This window comes from Colossoma macropomum, unplaced genomic scaffold (assembly GCF_904425465.1).
Source record: "Colossoma macropomum unplaced genomic scaffold, Colossoma_macropomum, whole genome shotgun sequence".
Taxonomy (NCBI): Eukaryota; Metazoa; Chordata; class Actinopteri; order Characiformes; family Serrasalmidae; genus Colossoma; species Colossoma macropomum.
The window spans coordinates 10,313,000-10,325,561 of NW_023494793.1; the positions used below are offsets into that span (position 1 = coordinate 10,313,000).

The 12,562-nt window shown below is 37.7% G+C and overlaps 1 protein-coding gene across 1 annotated transcript in view; it reads right to left on the minus strand.

Moving 5' to 3' along the window:
* The window catches only part of grid2 (glutamate receptor, ionotropic, delta 2), a 588,027-nt gene that overhangs the window by 76,192 nt on the left and 499,273 nt on the right, over positions 1–12,562 (minus strand). The window lies entirely within an intron of this gene.

Genomic DNA, 12,562 nt, shown 5'->3' on the forward strand with positions numbered 1-12,562 from the left:
CAAGCAGATGTGCTGTAAAAGAGGTAATAGTTTCAGCTCCATTGACAGAGATGGCAAAAGACTTCTGAAAGGCCATTAGTTTTAACATTGGTTTTAATCTCCTCAGCCAAGACTGTTAGTGTAGGAACCCATCTGTTTGTTGTGGTTCTTGATGTAAAGCCTCCTCCAGCATGCCACTGACAAGAGCACTAACTTCTCCCTGTTACAGCACTTTTTAGAGTATAAAAGTATTTTCACTTTGATTTGGGTTTATTTTGATTTTCTGTTTGTAAAGTGTTGACTTCAGTGTGTTCGCTGCATCATTTCCAAATCTCCTCATGGCAGCCCATTATTAACAGTAGTTATCTTCTAAGACCTGGTTTTGCTAATCAATACTTCATCACACTAAATCAGCTGTGCTGCTGATTTTGACGCATCACATATCTCTGTTTTTCACAACTCAACTTCCAACCTGAGGAAACAGTGCTTTGTTAAGGTTTTGTTCTTTTTTAGGAAGGTCTCAACTGGAAGTTTCTAAATTATTATGCATTACGTTTTCTTCTTTATTACATTATGTAAAAATAATGCACAATAAACATTTATGATCTTGTCTGCTCCTATAGGTTCCAGGCTGTGTCATGTGACTTTTGGAGTGCGTTAGAAAGCTAATTGGAGTGTAATTGGTCAATGATACTTCACAATGTGTTCCATATTCATAAGTTACAGTTTTAGTCACTATTTAAAAGCTAAAAAAGCACGAAAGTTTTCAATAAAGTCATTTTGCGTCATACATTTAACACCTATTCATGATATTTTGTTTGCAATAAAACAAACACTAAAAACTCTTTCACTTCTCTCTGATGGAAATGTGTACTTGCATGCAACACATGAAAGAACATTTTTTTTATCATGGGTTGTGCTTCAGACCCCTTTCCTGAGCAGATGAATCTGATGATTGCAAGCGCATTAAAAGAGTATTTAAAGAGAGCTCAGTCAAAACTTGGTAAGGGTCTGTCCTTAAAGGTTAAAAGCAAATTATCTACTACTGTCATCATATCTTCATCAGTATAATGCTGATTTCACATTTGAACCTAAGCATTGAGCCGTACCTTCTTATTAAGCCTATGTGTGTGGCATTACTACATAAAGACGTATGATGTGGGCCAAAAAACACCCAACACCACTTTAAAATAACTAATTCAGGCTTTACAGAGCGACCTGCAGCAGTGCACGTACACCATATTTCAGTGTGTTTTTTTCCTGACTCAGTAATGCTATTTCTGCTGATTTTAACAACAATAACAAAAAAAATCGTTCCCAGTTTATATTGTGTCTCTAATAACCATGTAGTTACATGTGAACAACATATGCAACAACAATGTAACTACTAATGATTCAGTCACTGTTAAAGATGGATTACAGAAGCACACCCTTTGTAATTACAAATGTGCATCAACTTCAGTTTTGCCTCATGTAATTATACAAGTGTATCGTAATAGTTGTAACAGCCTACTCCCTCTCATGTAGGTACACAAGGGTAAAAACATAAATGCAATTACATTTGTAATCAGACTGGAACAGCAGTGGTTTTCAGAAGTATTTTCCAGCAGTGAAAGGAAGTATGTAATAACTTACATTAAAACATTACTTACACTGTATCTGCCAGCTTTCCTAAACTTTAGCTAGCGTTTATGTTGCTATTGCTGTGACATTGCAAACAGATTCAACCTTTAACCATTCTGTAATGTGACAGTACAGCAGATGTCCCTTTATCTTAAAATATAACTTTTATGACATTAATTAAATGTGTTGCATTGCAATGTCTATATAACCTCTCCATTATTACACAGTATCTCTATGACAGCTACACAAGAACTGTCTACTTATTTTAAAGTGTAACTTTAACGCTACAGTACAGGACAGTTCCTGTGTAATTGTTATGTAGGTACAGTGTAATTACAGAATGGATAATTAATCAATGTGACCTGATTAGGTTACCTTGTTACAACACAGTTATTCCACAGTAATTATGTTAAACATAATCTAATGTTTACTGCTGAAAAAGACTTCTGATCTGTAGTGTATCAAAAAAGATACATTTGGCAAAACTGAAGTTGATACACATGTGTGATTACACAGACTGTACTTTTGTATTCCATCTGTAACAGTGACTAAATCATCAGTTTCATTGTTGTTGCATATGTTCTTCACATGTAACAATACAGGTATCAGAGACACTTAATATAAAGTGGGACCAAAAAATCTTACATAGTGCAGCTTTGAGAAACCCCTAAAGTAAAGCGATACTAAATCATGAATGTTTTCTTCATAGTTAGACACTTTAGAATAAAAAGAATAGCTGCTCTTTATTTAGCCTTAATAAAGCTGTAAATTATATGTTTCCTGGCAAGCATCAGCTAATATGGTATGATTGGCATTAGCTAATATAAGCGAATGATGAAAGTAAACTAAAGGACGGCTTAGCTAGCCACTAAGCCTACTGAAACCTTAAGCGTTTGACCCTAAATAAGGTAAAATTAAAAGTTACTCAAAGTAACTCAGTCAGAAAAGTAGTTATTCAATAGACGATTATTTCATTTTACTTGAGTAAACCTTTTGATTAATAATATTAGCTGAAGTAAAATGAAATATCACTGCAGTAACAGTACTCTATTCAGCCTCGCTGATGGATCTGCTCTGTTTCAAGCTTGGAATACTGGTAGCCATATTTATCCTCGCCACTCACCGAAATTATCACAGTTTTAAGTGCAACAAGTGATCTGCATTTCAATCCCTTCAGCGAAGGCTCAATAAGACATCTGACACCAACTATGTCTGACGGAGTCCTTGGAGATAATCTGTCTGCTGAAAGGAAATTTGCTGTTGACATGCGCTCATACAGCATCTCCCGCAGGCTGTGTACTTTCCCCGCCACGCAGGCTGCTGCTAATATAGTTGAGGCGAACAGTTCTGTAGGCATTAGCTACATTTTTTCTCCTGAGAACCCATTCTTAACTTCTGTTATTTCCAGCCTAGTCTGGGATGCAGGAGGCTTTAAGGCTTAGGAGTGTCTTTCTTCAAAGGCCAATTCTTCACTCATCTGATGTTTTAACCTCTCAGTTTTTGGACTTTAATTTGAAGAAATGTCAGAAGGTCCCACTGAAGGTCCTCCACAGAGTCCTCCTCCCCACACACACATACACACACACACAGCTGCTCTCCAAACCCAACTGCAGCTTTTACACACTTCACTTCACTTTTTTCAAAAGTTCTCCGACACATCCCCTCTACGGGAATTCTTTATGGGCAGGAAAGAAATGCATCCCTGAGGCTGTAAAGAATTTAAATTTCAAACATATTAGGAGCTTGGCGAACCCACTTTATGCATCCCATGACATTAAAAACTCAGCTTTGCTGCTCAGGTTGGAGTTAGTATAAACAGGTAAAACTTCTCTCCATGATGGTGTAAAGAAACAAAGAGATAAGCTAACAAGCTAATGCTGCTAGATCAGAGCCCTCTGTTTGCTTACTCTTTTGATAAAGGTGCACAAAGGAACTGAAAGCAATAGCATAGAATAAATACTTTTGTTCCCTACAGAACCTTTAGTCCTACTTTATTTGGATAATCTCTAATAAATGATGTGAAGATGTTCAAATTATTAACAAATTATCTGGCGAAGCTCAGGTGATTCTCTACAGTTTCATGATAAGTGTTTGGATTAGAACCCAGGTTAGGTTTAGGACCCAGATGAGCGTCTGGTTTAGGTTTTGGGTTGAGGTTAGGATATGGCTTTAGAGTTGAATACATCTACAAAGTATCTACTAAGGGCTATCCAAATAAAATGTTACTGAATCTTTTTATGGATGGTTCTTTAAAGAACCCTTTTTCTAAATGAGATGCAATGTTCTACTACAGTTATTTCCTAGAAATAGACCTGAAAGATTAATCGTTTTAATATCGAAATTGCAATGTGAAAGAGTGCAATTTTTATTCGCAAGAGCTGAAATTTTAACGACATCTTACATTATTGAACAATGTCTTAAGTTTAAGTGGGGAAATTTCACCTAATAACACACAGCTTATGAACTGGCACACTGCATTCTGCTCTCAAGCCAGAAGGCCAAAAAAATAAATGTGGTGGTCTCCTTTGAGAAAAAAGAGAGAAATAATTTCCAGAAAATAAATGTTGCAATATTGGTCACAAAAATCACAATCAGATATTTCCTCTATCTATAACTGTACATCCAATCTAAGAACCAATTAGGAACCATTATTATTATTATTATTATTATTATTATTATTATTATTATTATTTTGTTTTGAGTATATTGTCCCTGTACCCAACTAAAAGCTCATTCCTGTGTCTTAAAGTGAGCCAGGAGATGGATGACTTGGTGTGAAAAGCAGCACATGAGACGTGCACGGTGGCCAATAGGATACTACTGTGACTGGGCCATAGTGTAGGCTGATTGCGCTCCCTTCTCCTGACTGCAGGATGTTGATCTTTAGAAAATGAGGCAGCCAGTAATGTAGCTTTTATCTAGGAGCCTTATGACTGGGGTTCAAAGCCACCCCGCCATGCACATCAAATCGGCCGGCCTTATTTTCCAGCAGGTTCCTCACTCTGTGCCTTTGATTCAGTAGCAGTCTAGAAGCGACACACTCCTCTCAGCCCCTCACAGCACGTAAGCACCCACTGAGAGAGGTGGCTTAGAGAAAGAGATCTATAGCAGAAAGAGCTCTATTGTACATGCTTGCGTGTGTGTTAGTGTATGTGTTTGTGACTGCATGGAAGCCCTTATATGCGAGTTATTTTTCTGATCAATAATGAGCATAATCTGCTAGGTGTCGGCCTAAAAGTACAGTCCTGTGCAAAAGTCAAACATCACCCTTTCATTTATTTCATTTCCATTAAGTACAAGTTATTTATTTTTCAGTATCAGGAAAAAAACTAAACACATGTATTCAACAGAAAATTACACAGAAACATCAACAACTAAATAAAATGGTTTTTTTTTCAGTATTTAGGGTGTCCACCCTTTAGTATTATTACAGCTTCTGCTCTTTTCAGGAGGCTTGCTTTCAGTTTTTCATAGAAATCTGCAGGGATATTTTTCCACACCTCCAAAGTTCAGTCTTAGAAGTTTGTTGCATTTTCTGCTTCTCACGATCCAAATAATCCTGCTTGCAAACCTAAACTCATCACCCTTACTCCACATCTCAGATGTCCAGTTTCAGTGTTCTAGTGCACATTGTCTTCTTTTTGTTTGTTCTTCTTAACAATTCTTTTTAGAATCATAGTGTTAAGTCTTCTCATGACGGATCATTTTCCTCACATCCAAAACAAGAGAGGAGCTTGATTTTCTCATTTCTCACAAAGATGTAAGCTTTAAGTGCTGTTAATCTAACAGTTTTGATGGTCTATCACTGGGGTCACCAAGCCTCCTCCTGGAATCTACTTTCATTATTTTTTGAACTTCAGTTTTGGAAATTCATGTTTTTTTCACTTATTTTTCTTTGACTTTTCCCTTCCTTATGCAAGTGGATTATCCAATATCTAATCCCCTCAGAAATGTCTCCTTTAATCATTTTAGATACACATGAGAAAGAAATTTTCAAGGCAGCTGAGGTGTGTTCCGGGGGTTTCTTGCGTTAATGTAATGTCAGTGACAGCTTTGGGAACAGTGTCTGTTGGGAGGATCTGTAACTGGTTGGTTTTAAGATTGGAAGGATAGAAGAGTTAAAGTGGCAGTAGGTGCTCAAAAGTGAAGAGTGGACAAATTAAATACTGTTAAAAGTGTACAATTCTGTGCAATTTTCTGAGAAAATTATGTTCTCTGCTTTTTTCTGACACTGACAAATGAATAAATTGTACTTAATGGCCACTTTACTTCCCAGCGGAAACTGTTACAGATGACTACACCATTTCAATATATTGTTCCACCTTAAAAAGGACAAATCACAGAAACTGACTAAACCTTCCATATTTCTTTTTAATAACTGAATTGGATGTTTTACAGAACCTTTAACAAAAGTCCAGAAGAGTTTAATCAGCTCACCCTCCCTAATTGCTCTAGTTAACCATGTAGATGGTGCACATTTACAAGTGTTCAATTTTGGGGACCAACAGGGAGTATGGGCACTGTCTACAATCAATGAGACCAAACCAAAATGCACTACAAGAGCCTGCAGTGACCTGTGTAGTGAACCTGCTGCTTCTTTTTTTGGTTGTGGTCATCTTCCTCAACCTAGTAAAATGTGTACCAATATAAAATATGCAGCATAAGCATGACATATTCTAGTTCATTAACTTTTTCTGTATAGCCACAAAACAAGTGCCAGCCTTACATTTCTTTATGTAATAGTATTTAATGTTTAAACCATCACTTTGTAAGTTGCTTCTGTTTATGTAATTAGCCTCTATGGAATTTAACAGCAGTGTACTTTCACTCTCTCATACATGACTAAATACTACTTATGGTAGTATAAAAGCTACACTAGCTTAAACATGTACCTTTGAAGCTTGTAAGACATGCATGCAACATATTCTTTACTTTGTGTACTACAGTTTTTCAGTGAATCCCTTGGTAAAAATTTCAACTTAAACTCTAATACTGAATATTACTCTGATGATCGGTCTGTTAAATGTAATCATGTTCTTACATAGGGTATATTTAATCTAACTTCAAGCTCACATGAGGTAAAGAAAATAGGCCATAAACCCTGAACATTAGCTAGATAAAGACTCAATGACTGTGTTTTCATAGTTTTATTCAGTATTCAAAACAATCACATCAAGTATTAACTAATTATTGTTTTTTACTAAATTTTGCTAATACGAGTGTTGTGTTGATGGCAGTTTTATATCCCTGAATTCCCCAGACTGTAGATGATAATTAAGAGGTGGCAGCTCTGTAGATGGCCAGTCAAGTGAGAAGCTTTTTGTCATTTCAAACAAAAAAAGGAACTCATTGATCATTGAGTTCTTGTAAATCTGAGTTTAATAAATATAACATGTTACTAAACAGGAGAGGAGAGGGAGAGAAAGAAGCTGAAGAAGCAGGTCTGGTAAAGATCAGTAATCAGGAAGAAAACCAATGAGTTTAAACTTTCGGTTAAGCTTTCGGTTAACACAAATCCTGAAGTTGTAGAAATGTTGTTTCCTTAATATATCCTTATTTGTGAGACTAAATAAAAAATGTATCATTTTTGTGCCGTCAAATGTCACTGTGAGCATGTCTGATTGCCCAAACCGAGACTGTACTCATCTGTAATCTGTGTATTTGAATACCATATTTAGAAGCTGCATCTTATCTAAGAGAGAGGAGATTGCTTGACTTAATATCTTCGCTTGATCTATAGTCTGTGTAGTTGGACAGATACAGTATTTAAGTCATAAAAGATCTGTGCTTAATACACTATGAAGAAAGAGATCTTCTTTGTGCTTACATCGCAACTCTAAAAGTTCATGATAAACAGACATTTGGGGCCATTAAAAACATCCTCCTGGGGAGACCTCCTTAATAAAGGCTTAGCCCCCTATCCACAAATCTCTAGTGACAGTCCTCCTCTCCTTTTGTGCTGTGGCGAGTGATAAACTCTCATGGAAAAAAAACAACAACCTCACAATAAAATCTGCATTTTGCAAACAAACTTAGCTCATACAAATGAACCCAGGCAAACGATAACTGTGAAAGTAATCTTGCTAGTAATCACTCACCATCAGTCAGTGTTCACCACATTCTCATAAATAACCACACACTATCGTTGAAAGGTATGAATCACAGTTCAAAAGTTTGGAATCACTGTTTTCATTACAATAAACCCAAATTTGTTGCAGGTGCATGTCTACAACATCTGATAATGACGGATAATTACAATAAGACACTACTACTTCACACCTTCACAGGTTTCTAACTAATTTACCAGAAGCCATAAAAACATAAGACATTTTAGATGTGTGCACAATGATGAACACAGCTGTACATGATTCTATAATAACTGAGAAAGCGGTAAATAATTGGGAATGAAGTTAAAATAATTACAACATATTATTCATCATTTAACAAACTTAAAATATAAACCATCTTGAAATATGTTTTGGTGTCTAGTTTACAGTTTCTCAATCTATATAAGATTGTGTGAATCTGTGTAAGTTACTACTGAATAAAATAACAGCTAATTGTAATCTGACAAGTGGTCCCAAACCTTTGAACAGCAGTGTAAGGTTGAGTTAGGTTGCTACTGCTTCCACCCTGCGGCACACTTAAAGCTCAGAACTGGGTCATTACATTTTATGTTGAGACTGGCGATCAAGAGGTTGTCATGAATATGAAATACATTGGGAATCACACTGACACAACGAAAAGAGTCAACAGGGAAGAGGGAAAATACAATCAGACAGTCATTTTAAGGTCACTCTTTGAGATAATTCTGTAAGGTGACTGCAATATATGTGGTTGTTTACCAAAATCTTTATTTTCACTCTTCATTCCATACAGTTCATGTACACTTTATGGGCAGAAGTATGTGGACGCATAACCATCACACCTATATGAGCTCGCTGGACTTCCCATTCCAAAACTATGGGTATTAATATGGAGATGCCCCCCTTTGCAGCTAAAACAGCCTTTGCTCTTCTATTGCCACCTGCCAAACCCAGATTCATCCATCCCACTGCCAGAGAGTGAAACATGAGTCCAGTGGTGGTGCATTTTACGCCACTCTAGCTGACGCTTGGCAATGTGCATAGTGATTCGATGCACAGTTCTTGTGCTGATGTTGCTTCCAGGGTCAGTTTGGAACTCTGTAGCGAGTGATGATTTTTAACACGCTACATGCTTTAGCACTCGGCGGCCCTGCTCTATGAGTCTGTGTGGTCTACTGCTTCATGGCTGAGCTGTTGATGCTCCTAGACACTCCCACTGGTCACAGCTGACATGGGCAGATCTAGCAGGGCAGAGATTTCATAAACTGACTTGTGGCAAAGGTTCTATGACAGTGCCACGTTTAAAGTCACCGATTCTTCAGTACGACCCATTCTACTGCCAGTGTTTGTCTATGGAGACTGCATGGCTATGTGCTTATCTTTATACAACTGTTAGCATGGGTGTGGCTGAAACACCTGAACTCAATCATTAAGAGGGTGTCCACATACTTTTGGCCACATAGTGTATGTAAACTAAGCTTTTTTGAATTGATGTCACCATCATGAACACGTTTACATATGATCTTTCATTCAGCCTGCAGCAGTTTAGCCCTTCCTCCCAATTCACACTGAAGTGATGCAGTGTTGTTAATGCAGCCTGTAGTAGTGTTACTGCAGCAGAAAATGTGGGGGCAAATGCTGTGCTGTCTCTGGCTGTCAGGAAGTAAATGCATCATTGCAGCCTTATATGGCACCCAGGCATCCAAAAGGAGCGGCTTAAGTTTATTTTGTCCCCTATTTAAGCATCCAAATGTAACAATTTGTTTCACATGTTAGTTTTTCAAGTTGCTTTTGGAACAAGGCATAATACAGGCCAGTCTGTCAGAATAGAGGTCATTACCAGTATCAGTCTTAAAGGCATAGCAGCAAAAACACTCTAGAAAGAGGTAAAATGATCATGTAAAAACATAGAGTTTGACTTCAGTGGAAAAAGGAATACAAGAAGAAAGTAAAATATGGCTCTTCCAATAAATTGACTTAATAATCTTAATAAAACTACCTACTGAGTGGAAGTGAAAGGCTGTAGGATTTACATGGGCAGCCACAGTTCAGTGACTCACGAGAAGTATTCAACCTGTTAATCAGAAATTAAGAGTGGTCCGAGTGTGCTGGCACAGATTTCCCAGCAGTTTCTTTGAGCGGCTAGGACACACTGGTTTAAGTGGATTCCCGAGTGAGGCGAACTGTGGTGAAACACTATGAAGGGCCCTTCATGGCTGTTAGAAGCCTTGTAAATTTAGCTGAGGGTGAGTGGATGGGCCACTCCGCTGCTCACTCTCTCAGGGAGGCTGAGGAAAGGCCAATCAGCTGGAGGTCATGAAGTCCTTCAAACAAACGTTCTTTTGAAATGTTTCACTCTCTGCTTCACAGTGTTGCATGTTTTATTCTGACACTGGGCCATGAATGTATACAGTACTGTGCAAAAGCCAGTGGCCATTTTCACTTATTCACTTTCCTGTCAAAATGGCCACCAAGTACAAGTTATTCATTTGTCAGGAGATATTTCTGAGGAGATTAGATATACAATAATCCACTTGCATAAGGGAGGTAAAAGTCAAAGGAAAATAAGTGAAAAAACAGGAGTTTCCAAAACTGGAAATCAACAAATTATTAAAAGCTACAGAGAAAATGAGCTTTTATCTGTGAGAGAGAGGAGAAAATCAAGCTCCACTGTTGCTTCAGATCTGAACAAATCCACAGGTGTTCTGTCCATCCTCCCACTGTGAGAAGTCAACTCAACACTGTGAGTCTGAAAGGATGTGCAGCTGTAGAGAGGCTGTTACTGAGAAAAGAAAATAGACAAAAAAGAAGAAAATTTGCAAATAACACCAAGAAGCTGCTGGTTTTCTCAGAACAATGGACTGACCACCTATGAGTCCAGACTTCAACATTAGTGAATGTGTTTGGGGTTACTTGGATAGCAAGACACAGAAAATGCAACCAACTTCTAAGACTGAAAGTTGGACGTGCGGAAAAATATCCCCACAGAGTTCTTTAAAAACTGAAAGCTAGTGTCCTGAAAAAAGCTATAATAAAGGTAAAAGGTGGACACACTACATATTGAAAAAAATGATTTATATTTAACTGTTGAGGCTTCTGTGACATTTTCTGAAAAAAATGAAAAATGAATCACTTGTCTTACAAATAAATTGTGTTGCAAATACTTAATGGCAGTTTTGACTGGAAAATAAATAAATGACTGCTACAGCACTGTGTATATACAATTGTTGTTAATTAAATAATTAGTTACCTGATAATCAGCCATTATGAAGGATGTACAACGTTTAGATTTAATCTGACAAAAGAATTTGGTAAAGTTTCTAATAACTTCCTTTAATACACCATTAATATCTAAGGTCAATAGCTATGAACAAATCATTACTTCATCAGAAAATAGAAACTTTACAGAAGTTTTTTCATAAAGTTGCCAAATGTGAAAAAATGAAGAGCTTGAGAACATCATTAAATTCAGCTTTCCTGTTGATACGAGTGAAAATTCTTTTATATTTATTTGATTAAAAATTAAAACTCAGCTCAAAGTCAGAACTGGCTTTGGTCTTAACTGCGACGGCAGAGATGCAGAGGCAAGAGTATGAAAAATAACAAAAAATTATTTTGAGAATTCCTCTCAGGCTGCTTCAGACCTGCCAAAAGAGAAAAAAATTCTCCCCACTCCAGTTCACTGTCACTCAACGGTTAAATCAACTTCAAATAAGTCCTTTGAAGCTACTGGTGCAGAACATTCAAAGGTTTATATGTAGGTAGCTTGTAAAGCTTTAAATCTCTGCAGCACCTTGAGAACAGAAGATTGTAGTTGCTGATGAGTCGCGTTCATTTTTATTATTTTTTTTTATTTCCTTTCTTTCCAGGAGCGCTCTGGCGATAAATAACTTCAGGAAATACACATCGTCTGTTTCGCTGGAGCGATGCTTCCTACCACATGGCACCTATATTTGGCGGGCACTGTGCCAGACCCCGAAGGTTGTGTGTGTTTGAGTGTGAGTGTGCGTGTTTACACGTGTGTGAATGCAATTTATTCAGGCCATCAAGTATCTCATTATGAGGCTAGCTGGCAAATAATGCCATCAATTTGCATACAGTTTACTGCTTGCAAGCGTGGCCTCGCCTCTTGAACCGCTATCTCTCCACACAGCCACCCTGCAACTCTCAGCCTTATAAATCATCCACATAAAAAATAAATAAATGCTAAGGTGCGCCTCAGAAGACATTTCTTTAGTTTGCTGGACGAGGAATGTTTGCAAGCTTCAGGCGCGCGTGTGTGTGTGTGTGTGAGAGAGAGAGAGAGAGAGAGAGTGAGAGAGAGAAGAACAGAAGATGGGACTCACCCTATATGGAGAAGATAGAGATAGAGACGGATACAGATAGTGAAAGTGTGGGAGAGAGGGAGAGAAAATCAGAGAAAGAGAAAACGGGGAAGCGAGAGAGAGCAAAAGAGAGAGTGAACGAAAGAGGGAGAGAGAAGAAGAACATGGGGGAAAGAGAGATGGAGAAAGAAGACAAAGTGTGAGAGAGAAAGAAAGTGAATGGAAAGTGAGAGAGATAAAGAGAGAGAGAGACAGAGAGAGAGAGAGAGAGAGAGAGAGAGAGAGAGAGAGGAGGGAAAGAAGAAGATGGGGCTCATCCAACATGGAGATATAGAGTGTGAAAAAGAAAGATGGAGAAAGAGATGAATACAGATAGTGAGGGGGGAGACAGGGAGAGAAAAACAGAGAAAAGAGAGAAAAAGAACAATGACAGAGATACAGAGAAAAGAACATGGCGAAAAAGAGAGATGAAGAAAGAAGACAGAAAATGTGAAAGAGAAAGAAAGTGAATGGAAAGAGAGAGAGATAAAGAGAGAGAGATAAAGACAG